Source organism: Orcinus orca, chromosome 14, assembly GCF_937001465.1.
Source record: "Orcinus orca chromosome 14, mOrcOrc1.1, whole genome shotgun sequence".
Lineage (NCBI taxonomy): Eukaryota > Metazoa > Chordata > Mammalia > Artiodactyla > Delphinidae > Orcinus > Orcinus orca.
This window is the reverse complement of record NC_064572.1, coordinates 45,238,353-45,253,493: the sequence shown is the minus strand read 5'-3', so window position 1 is coordinate 45,253,493 and position 15,141 is coordinate 45,238,353. Positions and strand designations below refer to the sequence as shown.

At 36.7% G+C, this 15,141-nt stretch overlaps 1 protein-coding gene across 13 annotated transcripts in view; it reads right to left on the bottom strand.

Moving 5' to 3' along the window:
- The window catches only part of MARCHF8 (membrane associated ring-CH-type finger 8), a 111,612-nt gene that overhangs the window by 87,714 nt on the left and 8,757 nt on the right, over positions 1-15,141 (bottom strand). For 3 of the 13 annotated variants that reach the window (XM_033412139.2, XM_033412136.2, XM_033412137.2), the window contains one exon: positions 9,404-9,472. The exons of 8 other annotated variants lie outside the window; for them this stretch is intronic. The gene's annotated coding sequence lies outside the window, so the exon portion shown is untranslated. Of the gene's footprint in view, positions 1-7,653; positions 8,188-8,654; positions 9,291-9,403; positions 9,473-15,141 lie in introns of those variants that run through there. 2 more of the 13 variants (XM_033412141.2, XM_033412145.2) reach the window with 2 other exon arrangements.

The window sequence follows — 15,141 nt, the reverse complement described above, 5'->3', positions numbered from 1 at the left end:
ACTGCAAAATAAAGCCAAAGAAAAGATTTCAAAACAGCCAAAGAGAAAAAGAACAGATTACAATTAGATTTGACTAGAGAATTCTCACCAGTAACAACAAAAGCCAGAAGACAGTAGAATATTATCTTCAAAATACAGAGAAAATGTAGCTGTCATCTAGTATTGTATGTCCAGCAAAACTATACTTTAAGAATGAAGATGAAATAAAGAATAAAAAGTCGCAGAGAGAGTTTATTGCCAGCATTCTTTCAATAAAGACACTCTGAAAAATTATGTCACAGAAAAGTAAAAAAATCTCAAAAATGAGATCCGAGATGACAGAAGAAATGATATACAAGTACTGGTAAACATGGAAGTAAATAAATGTAAACAAACAATTTTCATGCTAAAAATAATATTAGCTTGCAATTCGTGGGTTTAAACAAGAAAAAAATTGAAATCTGAAAAACCAAAATGTTTAAGTGAGGGAGGAGTGGTCACTAGAGTTAAAATATTTTTAAGTATTTGTATTTCTTGGAGGGCAATTAAGATATTGATAACTTTCAGTTTTGTTAACTTAAAAGTCTATGGTATATGACCCAGCAATCCCATTACTGGGCATATACCCAGAGAAAACCATAATTCAAAAAGACACATGCACCCCAATATTCACTGTAGCACTATTTACAATAGCCAGGTCATAGAAGCAACCTAAATGTCCATCGACAGACGAATGGATAAAGAAGATGTGGTACATATATACAACGGAATATTACTCAGCCATAAAAAGGAACAAAATTGGATCATTTGTAGAGACGTAGATGGACCTAGAGACTGTCATACAGAGTGAAGAAAGTCAGAAAGAGAAAAACAAATATCGTATATTAATTCATATATGTGGAATCCAGAAAAATGGTACAGATGAACCAGTTTGCAAGGCAGAAACAGAGACACAGATGTAGAGAACAAATGTATGGACACCAAGGGGGGAAGTGGGGGGTGGGGAGTGGGGTGGGGGGGTGGGATGAATTGGGAGATTGGGATTGACATCTATACACTAATATGTATAAAATAGATAACTAATAAGAACCTGCTGTATAAAAAAAAACTCACTAAAATTAAAAAAATAATAATTAAAAAAGAAGTCTATGGTAGTATTTCAAGAATAAACCATGAAAAAACTCCCAAATTAATACAGAGGAAATGCATCATAAGAAAAAAATAACTGCAAAAACCTTATTTTCTTTAAAGGAGAACAAACAAGAAAAGAGAAAAAAGGGGCACAGAAAAGTACAAACAGAAAATACAAAGAAAATGAACAGGCATCACTGCAAATACATCAATAATCATAATATACATAAATTAATTAAAATTGCCAAGTAAAAGACAGATTATAAGATTATTTTATAAAATATAAACAGCTCCAGTTATATACTGCTTAAGACATATGCAATGAATAATAACACAAAAAGTTGAAAATGAAAGGATTAAAAATATTAAGTATTAATCAAAAGAAAACAGGAATAGCTCTAATAATAATAAATAGGCCCATTTCATCTGTTACCCACTGTGAGACAAAGTTGAGAAAACATGGTCTTAATGAATGGAAATCTCAACTGAGGAATGAAAATTATGAAACAGAACTAAACAGAAATCCTAGAACTGAAAAGAATGAAAACTTAATGGATGATCTTAATAGTAGATTGGAGATGATGAAAGAGTTAGAGAACTGGAAAACAGACCAATATAAATTATCCAGGCTGAAAAACAGAGGAAAAAAAAGATTGTAGAAGAATGAACACAATCTCACAAACCTGTGAGATAATACCAAGCAGTGTAACATAAATATAATTGGAGATATAGATGGGGAAGAGAGTGAAATTGGAGCAGAAAAAGTATTTGAAGGTACAATAGCCAAAAACCTCCCAAATCTGATGAAAAACACTGACTTATAAATCCAAGAAACTCAGTGAACCGTAAGTAGGATCAATATAAACAGAACTGCACCTGAGCATCATAAACTGCTGAAAACCAAAATTGAAGAGAGAAATCTTGAAAGCACCTAGAAATAATAACAATGACAACAATAACAGTAACAACAATATGAATGACCACTTTCTGTCAGAAAAAAGAAGCCAAAAAGCAATGAAATGACATCTATAATGCTGAAAGAATTCCATATGCAGCAAAAATATTCTCCAAAAATTAAGCAAAATAAAGATGTCCAGATAAACAAAAACTAAGGAAATTCATTCCCAGCAAATGACACCTGATAAAAACTAGAATCTACAAAAAGAAATGAAGGGTACCAGAGATGGAAAATATGCGGGTAAAAGAAGAACTATCATTTTCTCCTCAATTTCTTTAGAAGGTGCCAGCTGTTTAATGCAGGAAGTGTAACATTAGGGTACAATTGCCGGCTGTTTAATGCAGGAAGTGTAACATTAGGGTACAATGAAGGGTTATGTAAAATATATGAAAACAATAGCACAATGAACGTGATGGGAATGGAATTATATTGTTGCAATGTGCTTCTTTTTTAAAAGAATCGGTAAAATATTAACTCTAAGAGTAGGAAAGACTGGAAATAAGTTAAGGATGCATGCTGCAATTGCAAATGCAACCACTAAAAAAAAGTTATTAAATGGAACACGATAAAAGTCAATAGAGTAATGGAATAAAAGAGTAACATAAAGAAAAAAAGAAAGATCTAAACCTAACTACAGCCAGTTCTCAATGTGCACAGTTAGGTTCTATAAAGTTGCCACGAGCATGGAATTAGTGAATACAGAACCATTGCTCCTAGGGGAAATAAAAGGTTAGGTTCCTGGGAGCCTCTGGTCACAACACTTTAGTCAACCATCAATACATACCGTTGTTTTATGTTAGTTTCTGTTTAAAGACACCTTATTTAGCAAATATATTTTGTCCATCCATTAACACTGAACTCATGACCAACAGCACTTTAACTCCTGCCTGAAGGAGGTTTATCTAATAACATGCCTATTTTCTATGTAAGGCACATTACAGCCTTCTTTACTTAGGAGCACTAGACAGCACCTCAGCACTATGCTTAGGGGTAGTTTTAAACAGTGATATAATACACAAAAAAGCACAAAAATGTGAAAAACATGGCACTGAATAGATCACAAAAAGGACACATGTTTACAGTATGAGAAATGAAACGAGAAGGCAGAGTTTGACTTTTCAACCTCAGTTGGGAGCCTGCATACTAGATGACTCAAAATCTCACTGTTCTGTGCATGTCCATGAATGACCTTAAGAGCATTGTGAGCACTGACATTAGGATCAGAATTAAGTTTTAGTGAGTAGGCAAATTTGCAGATATATAATCCATGAATAATGAGAATCAACTGTGTATCAGTAAGTATTCAATATATTACATATAAAAGGACTAAATATTCCAATTAAAAAGTAGAGCTTGTCAGAATGGGGAGAAAGAAAAACAAAAAACACAAAAACCAAGACCCAACCATACCCTACAAGAGATACACTTTGAATATAAAGACACAGGTCTAAAGTAAAGAGAATGGAAAAAGAGAAACACAACTTTCCACAACTGACACAAGTTGAAATTTTAAAAACCTGAATAGCCATATATCTATTAAACAAATTGAACTGGTTAGTATACCCTTCTGGGAAAAGAAAACTCAAAGCTCAGATGGTTTCACTGGTGAATTCTATCAAACAATAAGGAAGAGAACAATTCCCAGCTCATTTTAGATGCTCTGCATAAACCTATAAACAAAATCAAAAAAATTACAAAAAACTACAAATCATGAACATAGTTCATGAACCCAGATGAAAACATCCTTGGCGAACTAACAGAAAAACTGGCAACTTAAAAAAGAGTAATATATCATGACCAAGTGGGGTTTATCCCAGGAATATAAAGTTGGATTAACATCTCAAAGTCAGTGTCATATAACATAATAACAGATGCAACAAAAGCACTTGCCAAAAATCAACATCCATTCTGAGCCTAAAAAATAAAAACCCTCAGCACACTAGAAACAGAGAAATTTCCTCAATCATACAAATCTACAGCAAATAACATACTTAATAGTGAAATCTTGAGGCCCTCCCCACTTGATTGGCAGCAAGACAAGAATGCCCACTCTTACCACTCGTATTCAACAACTGGACAGAAGGTCCTAGCCAGTGTAATATTGCAAGGAAAAGAAACATAAGGCCTAAAAATTGGAAAGGAAGGTATAAAACTGTTTCTTTTCACAGAGTACATAATTACTAACATAGAAATTTCTAGGAAATCTAAATTAGTCTAGCCAGATTAATCTAAGTCAATTTAGCAAGGCTGCAGGATGCAAGGTCATTTCACAAAATCCAAATGTATTTCTACATAATAGCAACAAAATGAAAGTGAAATTTTAAAAATTTATCTTAATGTCAAAGAGAAGATTAATTATGAATAATCTTAATGAAAGACACGCATATCTCATATACTGAAACCTACAAAACACTGCTGAGAGAAATTAAATATCTAACTGCACAGAGACATACACCTTGTTTGTAATTTGGAAAATTCTCTACTATAAAGATGTTGATTCTGCCCAAATGAGAATTCTATTCATATTCCTACCAGATGTTTTTGCAGAAATTGGCCATTTGATTCTAAAATGTGTAGGAAAATGCGAAGGATCTAAAACAGCCAAAACAATTTTCAAAAAAAATAAGTTGAAGGACTTACACTTCAAGACTTATTATAAAGCCACAGTAATCATCAAAGTATGGTCCTGGCCTAAGGACAGACAAACATATCACAACAGAGAGTCCAGGAATAGACTCACACTTACATGGTCAACCGACTTTCAAAAGAGGCACCAAAGCAATTCAATGAGGAATGGAAATCCTTTTCAACAAATAGTGCTAGAGCAACTGGATATCCATGTAGAAGAAAAGATAAACTTTAACCCCTAATCTGACATCATGAACAAAAAATAATTTGAGATGGATCATAGATCTTTTTTTAAATTTTCTGATGCATTTATTTTGAAGAACAGTCTTCTGACTTCAAAACAGAAAAAGTTCCATGCTCTGACTTTTATTTTTAATATGTTATTTTTCCAAGCCAGTTTCAAAGCAGCAAATTTTCATGAGACAGTAAGCTTCAAAAGTTTAGTTCAGTACACACATCTATTTTTTCCTTCCAGTCTTATTGAGATATAATTGACATACAGCACTGTGTAAGTTTAAGGTGTACAACATAATGATTTGACTTACATACATCATAAAATGATGACCACAATAAGTTTAGTGAACATCCACCATCTCACACAGATAACAACATTAAAGAAATAGAAAAATATATTTTTCCCGTGTGATGAGAACTCTTAGGATTTACTCTCTTAACAACTTTCATATATAACACAGAGGAGTGTTAATTGTATTTATCATGTTGTACATCACATCCCTAGTACTTATTTATCTTATACATGAGTGTTTGTACCTTTTGACTATCTTCATCCAATTTCCCCCCGCCCCCGCCTCCAATAGCAACAAATCTCATCTCTTTTTCTATGAGTTTGTTTTCTATGAGTTTTTCTATGAGCTTGTTTTTGAAGTATAATTGACCTACAACCCTATGTTGGTTCCTGGTACCCAACATAGTGATTCAATATTTCTATACATTTCAAAATGATCACCATGATAAGTGTAGCTGTCATCTGTCACCACACAAAGATATTATATAATTATTGATTATATTCCCCACACTGTATATTTCATACCTGTGAGTCATTTATTTCGCAATTGAAAGTTTGTACCTCTTAATTTTAACCTAAAAGCCAAAACTATAAAACTCCTAGAAATAAACATAGGAGAATACCTTTACACCCTGTGTGTAAGCAAGATGCAAAAGCACATGACAAAATTCAACATAAGGAGGGACACCAGAATGTCTCCCCGTGGTGTTGAATTAACATTAGTAGTATCAATACAAAATCACAGTTTTTAAAATATATAAGTAAAAAATGCAGATATATCTGTACATGTGCATATGTGTCTTACATACACACACAAACATATCTTAGCTCTGTCCACAGAAAGGGAGTAGAAGTAATGACACGCTAGTTGTACCCAACATGCACCCAGATCTTGTTCCCCACTAACAGGAACAAGGCTCCCTGGAGAAAAGCTGATTTGAGGGCTGAGGCACATAAAATGAGCCCAGAGCACCTTGTTGCACCAGAAAGCAAAAAAATGTTCAAAGAATTATGGTGACATATAAAAAGGAGACAGAAGCCAGCTTGAAAGGATTCACACTGACTAAGTCTGGGACAATTATCAAAATAATTAGAGTAATGAATCATAGGCCACTAAATAAGAACAGATCTATGAATAATTCAAATAAATAATTAAATAAATAAACGGGTGTGGAGCTCTTCTTTACAGCAGAACACCAACTAATAAATACAGAAGGAAGTATGGAGTTGGAAAATCATCCCTGGATGCTAAAACGTGTGGGTGAATATTCGATGAGGAACAGGATATTTATATAGTGTTAATAGTTATTAACTTCAAAGGGAAAATCTGTACCTTGGCAGTAGAGAAATCTGGCAAATATCAACTTCTCCAAGGGTCCAAAGTTATCACCAATACTGGAACAAACTAACGTCAGGTGGCTCTAAACTGTCTTGCACTGAGAACAATAAAAATCACTTTTGTGTTATTCCATCTACAATGTATAACCTGACTCTAACCATGCGGAAACTTCAGACAAATGCAAATTGAGGGACATTCTAGGAAAAAAACCCCAAAAAACTGGTCTACAGTCTTCAAAAATGTTAATATCAAGAATGACAAAGACAGGTTGAGGAACTATTCCAAATCAAAAGAGACTAAATAAACATGACAACCAAATTCAGCATGATTCTGGATTGGACACTGGACAGAGAAAACACAAGAGCAATAAAGGACATTATAGGGACAACTGTTGAAAATGCAATATGAACTGTGAGTTAGACAACAGTACTGTATTATTAAATTTTACTATGCTCATATAGCAGAATGCCCCAGGTCTTAGGGTATACACAACGTAGACTCAAATGAATCAGAAAAAAATGCATTTATATATGCATAGAGAGAGAGTGATAAAGCTAATGGGGTAAATTTATAACAATTGGTGAATCTTAGTAAAGGATATATGGTAACTCTTTGTACTCTTACACTCCTCTAAATTTGAAATCATATCAAAATTAAAAGTCACACATAAAGCAAAAGACGTAATCATAAAATTGGAACAGTGTTTCGCCAAACACGACAGAAAAGGTCACTTCCTTCAACATATAAATAAATTTTATAAAGGAATCAGAAGAAAAGGAGTAACACCCCAAAAGATTAATGGGAAAACAACATGTACAGCCAATTCGCAAAAGAGGCTAGTGTACTTTTAAAGGAAAAAGAAAAACAGTAAAAACAAAAAATAAACTTCATTAATAATTTAAACAGGCAAAGGAAGATAACAATGAGATGTCTTCCACCTGTTAAGTCAGTTATTTTCTTTTTTAAAACACTCAACATTGGCAAGAATGCCCTAAAATGGCCACTCAACACCCTGCTAGTGGGAATGTTAATTAGGAACTTTCAGCAATGCAGTTCACCAATATAAGCCAAGAGCTTTAAAAATATCCATACCACTTCACCCAGGTTCATGACACTGTCCTAAAGAAATCATCTGGGGCTTCCCTGGTGGCGCAGTGGTTGGGAGTCCGCCTGCCGATGCAGGGGACACGGGTTCGTGCTCCGGTCCGGGAAGATCCCACGTGCCGCGGAGCAGCTGGGCCCGTGAGCCATGGCCGCTGAGCCTGCACATCCGGAGCCTGTGCTCCGCAACGGGAGAGGCCACAACAGTGAGAGGCCCGTGTACCGCAAGGAAAAAAAAAAAAAAAAGAAATCATCTGAACTGTGGATTCAAACGTATGCCCAAAGTTACTCATCAAAGGATATTTACAGTAGCAAAGTTCTTTAAAATAAGCTATATGTTAAGCAACAGGGAAATGGTTAAATAAATTGGGATATAACCATAACATGCAGTCCTTAAGAGTTGCTAAAAATGGAAAATGTCATGCAATGAATGTTAAGAGAATAAAACTTATAAAAATGGGCATTCAGGATGACCTTGATTAGATAAAAAACAATCAGTAAAGCCTAGAAAAAAGCACTAATAATGAAAATTGATTGTTTGAAAATGAATAAAACAAGGACTGTGAACACCTGTTCCAGTCTCGAGTTTATCTATGAGATCTCTCCTTGCCCACCCCTCACCACCTGCCCCCACCCAAGACAGAGCCACCATTCCTTACATGGTGGTATCACTTGCAATTACCTTGTCTCACTCCCTCAGCACTCTGAGCATTTCTTGAGGTCGTGGCACCATCCCCAGATGCACTCATTAAACACTTGATGCTTCATATTTACAAATTCCTCCACCTCATTTCGTACACGTAAAAAAATTATTGACTCTAGCTACTAAAGTCACCTCAAAAATGAAATCTAAATTGAATAAGGAAGTTCACCAAGATGCAGTTTCTCTTTTCTTTGCTTCTTTCAAATAAAAACATTGAGGAGAAAAGAGCTTTCTTTTGAAACTCCAGACTCCCAAGGCAGGCTTCAGACAACATGAAGACATCACATACCTGATTAGTGTTGTACGCTAGGACCACCGGTGTCATTGTCAGCTCAGTTTCATGTCAAAGAACATTTGTTTTTAAGTCTAATCATTAGCTGCCACCAAAAAACACACCCATCTGCATGTTGCAGTGCTCAGCCACTACCCAGGGCCACACCTGACGCCAGCCCTAGTCCCCACTGATTCCACCTTCCACTTGGCAACTTTCCACCTAATTACCTGAGCAGAGCACAATTAGGAGGAAGAGGCTGTGACCAAGGCTGGCAACATGGAGAAACCAGATGGGAGTAGGATGGCCACAACTGTGGCAGGGGGCTGGCTGAGAGGCATTCGTAAGTCAGTGGTTTTCAACCAGGGTGATTTTGCCCCCCAGGGGACTTTTGGCAATGTCTTAGAGGTATTTCTTGTTGCCAGAACTGTCGGGAGGCTACTGGCATCTAGTGTGAAGAGGCCAAGAAAGCTGCTAAACATTCTAAACTGCACCAGACAGCTCCCACGACAAACTACCCACACACAAATGTCAGCAGCGCTGCAGACCAGGACACAGAGTGCGTAAAGGAGACCTGAGGTATTTTAGGAAATACACACACACACACACACACACACACACACACACACACACACACACACACACACACACACACCCTCCTCAACCAGATGCTAAGGCAGGATGAGATAGTTGTTCCTTTGGACCAAAATTCTACCGCAGGAGCTGGGAACAAGAACATTATAATTTAATAAAAGTAATAAGAATACCTTTTTCTCCCCAACGGCTTGCTCTGCCACATATCATATATTTCTTCAAAGACTGCCTCACAGCAGAAACTGTAAGAAGATAATACTATCAAAATTGCCCAGACTGGTAAACATCTCCAGAGAAGTTGGCAATGCACCCACATAGTTGATGACAAATTTAGCTGCATATCTCAAGGACCTAAGAACCCAAACACAGTTCCCAGCTTAGCTTAAAAGAAAAGTGGCAAGCATTCAAATACCGTATGCTAACACATATATATGGAATCTAAAAATAAAAATGGTTCTGAAGATCCTAGGGGCAGGACAGGAATAAAGATGCAGACGTAGAGAATGGACTTGAGGACACGGGGAGGGGGAAGGGTAAGCTGGGACGAAGTGAGAGAGTGGCATGGACATATATACACTACCAAATGTAAAACAGATAGCTAGTGGGAAACAGCTGCATAGCACAGGGAGATCAGCTCTGTGCTTTGTGACCACCTAGAGGGGTGGGATAGGGAGGGTGGGAGGCAGACACAGGAGGAAGAGATGTGGGGATACATGTATATGTATAGCTGATTCACTGTGTTATACAGCAGAAACTAACACAACATTGTAAAGCAATTATACTCCAACAAAGACATTAAAAAAAATCAAAGGTCATTCAAAAAGAAGAAAGTAATAGTGCTCCTTTCCCCACATGAATCATCAAAAACCACGTAAGAGTTAAGAGAAGCAACATTTTCAAAACTGAGAACAAAATGTACTCAGTCTGCACTTCAACCAAAAACAAACTGCAAATAAAAAGGAATTTATTATATGAACTGTCATTATTATAATTCAGTTAAAGTTAGTGACCTCTGTGCCACATTACAATATGTTTTTTCTTGATTATTTTAACAACTTCATCATGTCATGATTTCTACCCATGGGAGGCCAGAAAGTTAGAGAGGTCATCCAGCACCATCCCTGGCTGAGAATTAAATAACCTCGACCTGACTCTATCATTTGTCAGTCTGACCTTGATTTTTGTCCTTTCAGTGTTAGGAAGCATCCAGCACTTAAGGTGGCCCATTTCGATGAGCCACCTTATCCTGTTCCTCATCGAACATTCACCCACACGTTTTAGCATCCAGTGATGATTTTCCAAGAGCGCCACCCTTCCATCCACAGGCATTAGTTTTGCCCTCGATTAGAATTGCGTGAAACAAACTTAATTATTCTCAATATATCAGCACTTAAAAGTTTCTGTAAAATTATCCTGCCCTCCCCACCCGAATCCTTTTTCTTCTCCTGGTTGTAAAATGTGTTCTCCTCATGAACTGTGTTATAACTAGCTCAATTATGATTCAGTGAGACAAAAAATGAATGGAAGAAAGAGAAGGAATCTTAGAGATCAACCAGTTCAAACTCAACTGTACTTTTATAAATGAGTAAAATAAGGCAGAAAGGGATGAAGCAAGGCTGCTTGGCAAAAGTCAAGCAGCTATTCAGGAAAGCTGGGGGTGGAACTCAGGTTTCCTAACTCTTAAGTCTAATCTCAAGTTGTATTAGATGCTGTTACTAATAGAATTGACATTTTTAAAGTTTTATGATAACATAGAAAAATATTTTTAGTTTTAATAAGTTAAAAACAACTCACATCATCACAATCACTTTATGAAGTAGTGTAACTGTGATCATCCACACTTTATGGATGAAGAAACCCAGCCCAAGGTCATCATTAAGCACTGAAGCTGGCTCCAGAGCCATATCCTTAACTGCTATGCAATCTGGGTAAGCACTAGAACATTCCTAACACTATCACAACTGAATTAACAAACTTAAGACTTTCAGTGATTCTTTAAATTTTTAATGCTTTGATATAATCTAATATAAAGATATCTTTCCTGAGAACATATTTAAATTAATTTTTAACAAATCAAGTTAAATTTAAAGATTTACAGTATGTAGCCTCCTGGCATAAAATAAAAGGTCATTTAAACTTAAAAATTAGCTTACAGTATTAAAGTATCATCTTCTACATCAACTACCCTAAAGAAATTCACCAAGAAGCAAACTAATCTTTCTGGGAACAACACAGAAGGAACTGATTATGGCTTGGAGCTTTTTGAGAAAGCTTAGCCAAGCAAAGCTTCATGCTCTCAATTATTTCCAAAGGCTCTTCCACGTGATTGTGTGCCATGAACAATACAAGCACTGAGCAAATAACATATTCAATCTGCCTAATTCATACAAATGAAATAAAATATTAAGAAGTAATAAAGGTGTGGACTGAATACTTAGGTTTAGTTCCTCTTCCACCAAGACTCTATTAAAATGATAATAAAAGGATTTTTTAAAAAGAAGAAGCTTACACTTCTGGGAAGTTAATGTACTTTTCCCTATTTTTCCACTAAGGACAAGTAAAAACTCTGCACATTGTAAGTAAAAATAATACAAGACTCTGAAAGGCAGAAAGGAGGAGGCATACCAGCTAGGGACCTCAGGATTCAAGGAAAGACATGGTGTTCAATTTCCTGGGTTTTCTTTTTGCCTCATATAATCCAAACTTGGTGCTGAAGAATTGGTAAATCCAGAAACACCAAGAAGTGTAAACAAACAAACAAAAAAGCCCCAAGAAAAGCCTGCTCTTTCTAATAACCAAAGGAGTAGGAAAGGGTCAGCCTAGAAAGACAAAAAAAAAAAAAAAGTAGACAACAATCACCCTACTCCAGCCAAATACCACAGAAAAAAACCTGTGGCCACACCCCTACCCATGCCAGCAAAGACCAAGGGTAGACTAGACATCTTCTCTCACCAAGATGTAACAAAGCATCCCAACATCCCCATCAGGACGCTATCAAAGGAGGCTGAGTAGGTAGCTGGGACTTTCATCCCCACCACTGCTGTGTCTTGGTTAAAAAAAAAAAAAAAGTCTCGGGGCTTCCCTGGTGGTGCAGTGGTTGAGAGTCCGCCTGCTGATGCAGGGGACACGGATTCGTGCCCCGGTCCGGGAAGATCCCACATGCCACGGAGCGGCTGGGCCCGTGAGCCATGGCCACTGAGCCTGCGCGTCCGGAGCCTGTGCTCCGCAACAGGAGAGGCCACAACAGTGAGAGGCCCGCGTAACGCAAAAAAAAAAAAAAAAAAAAAAAGTCTCGGCAAAGGTATAAAGAAGAGCTAAAAGGAAATTTCAGAACTGAAAAATACAATTACCAAAATACAAAAACCAAGAGATGGGCTCACCAGAATGGTGGGGACAGAAAAAAACGGTGAACCAGAAGACAGACCAATAGAAACTACCCAATCTGAATGTCAAAGAGAAAAATAAACTGAAAAAGAAAAATGAACAGAGCCTCAGGCACCTGTGGGTCTATAACTAAAGATTTAACATTCACGTCATCGGAGAGAGCTGAGCTGAAAAAGTACTTGAAATAATGGCTGAAGATTCCCAAATTTGGCAAAAGATGTATTTACAGACTCAAGATTCTGAGCAAACCTCAAACACGATAAACTCAAAGAAATCCTCAGCAAGATATGGAACAGTCAAACTTCTGAAAACTAAAGAAAAACATATATATCTTGAAAGCAGTGAGAGAGAAATAACACCTTACCTACAGGGGAAACATCATTTAAATGGCAGCAAATATTTCATGAAAAATCAGGGAGGCCAGAAGGAAAGACACAACACCTTTCAAGGACTGAAAGAAAAGAACTGTCAACTCAGAACCTTATATCCAAAAAAAAGAATGCTTCAAAAAGGAAGAGGAAATCAAGACATTTGAGACAAAAGTAAACTAAGAGACTATGTACCAGTAGATGTACCCCCAAAGGGTGAAACGGCTACAGGAAGTTCTCTAAACAGAAAAAAGAATCCTTAAAATATTAGCAAACAGAATTCAGCAAATATAAAAGGAATTATAAACCATGACCAAGTGAGGCTTATTCCAAGGATATAAGATTATTTTCAATTTTTGAAAATTAATCAGGGGGAGGGATAAATTGGGAGATTGGGACTGACATATACACACTATAATATATAAAATAAATAACTAATAAGGACCTACTGTATATCACAGGGAACTCTACTCAGTACTCTGTAATGACCTATATGGACAAAGAATCTAAAAAAGAGTGGATATATGTATATGTATAACTGACTCACTTTGCTGTACAGCAGAAAGTAACACAACATTGTAAATCAACTATACTCCAATAAAATTTTTTTTAAAAAAGGAAAGTAATCAATGTAATCTACTATGTTGAGACTAATGAATAAAATCATATGATTCCAATGAACAAAGAAAAAGCGTATGACAGAATTCAACACCCATTCACGATTTAAGAAAAAAAACTCTCAGAAAAATAGGAATAAAAAAGAACATCCTTAACTTGAAAAACAGCACCTACAAAAAAAAAACCCTACACCTAATATTATACTTAATGATAAGAAAACAATTGCTTTGCCCCTAAGACTGGGAAAAAGGCAACTCTTATTTACAACATAGTGCTGGAAGTTCTAGCCAATGCAGTAAGGCAAGAAAAGAAACAAAAGGCATGCAGCTTAGAAAGAAAGAAAACTGTACCTATTTTCAGATGACACAGAAAGTCCCAAGGAATCTACAAAAAATACTCGCAGAATAAGTGAATTCAGCAAAGTTGTAGTATACAAGATAAACATACAAAAATTAGTCATACTTCTAATACAAACAATGAAAACAAGGACACGGAAATTAAAAATACAACACCATTTACAATCATGAAAAAATACGGCATACTTAGGTGTAAATGTAACAAAGACCTTTTATGCTGAAAACTATAAAATGCTCATGAAAGAAATTAGAGAGTAAACTAATAAATTAAGATGCATACCTGCATTCATGGACTGGAAAAGTCAACAAAGTAAAAATGTCTATTATTCCCTAATTAATACACAAGCTTAACAAGATTCTTGTCAAGGGCTTCCCTGGTGGTGCAGTGGTTGGGAGTCCGCCTGCCGATGCAGGGTACGCGGGTTCGTGCCCCGGTCCGGGAAGATCCCACATGCCACGGAGCGGCTGAGCCTGTGCTCCGCAACGGGAGAGGCCACGGCAGTGAGAGGCCCACGTACCACAAAAAAAAAAAAAGTGTTTTAGCTTTTCTCTTCGCATATGCATTTAAAAATAATCTTGTCTATGTCTACAAAAGTCTTTAAAAGATTTTGACAAGAACCTTTTTTTTTTTTTTTTTTTTTGCGGTACGCGGGCCTCTCACTGCCGTGGCCTCTCCCGTTGCGGAGCACAGGCTCCAGGCACGCAGGCTCAGCGGCCATGGCTCACGGGCCCAGCCGCTCCGTGGCATGTGGGATCTTCCCGGACCGGGGCACGAACCCGCGTACCCTGCATCGGCAGGCGGACTCCCAACCACTGCACCACCAGGGAAGCCCCTAAAACACTCGAAAGAGAAGAGAATGGGAAGAATCACTCTACTGATTTCAAGACTTATTATAGAGCTACTATCAAGACTGCGTGATACTGGCAGAGAGACAGACATATAATTCAGTGGAAAAGAACAAAGAACCCATGAATAGACCCACACAAATATGCCAAAATGACTTTTAATTAAGCAATTCAGTGAAGGAAAGAGAACTTTTAAACAAATGGTGCCAGAGCAATAAGGGGAAAAGAATGAACCTCAAATAAAGTTTCAACGCCTTACACAAAAATTAACTCAAAATAGTTCATGAACTTAAATGTATAACCTAAAAGCTTTTAGGGGAGAAAAAGCATTAAAAAAAA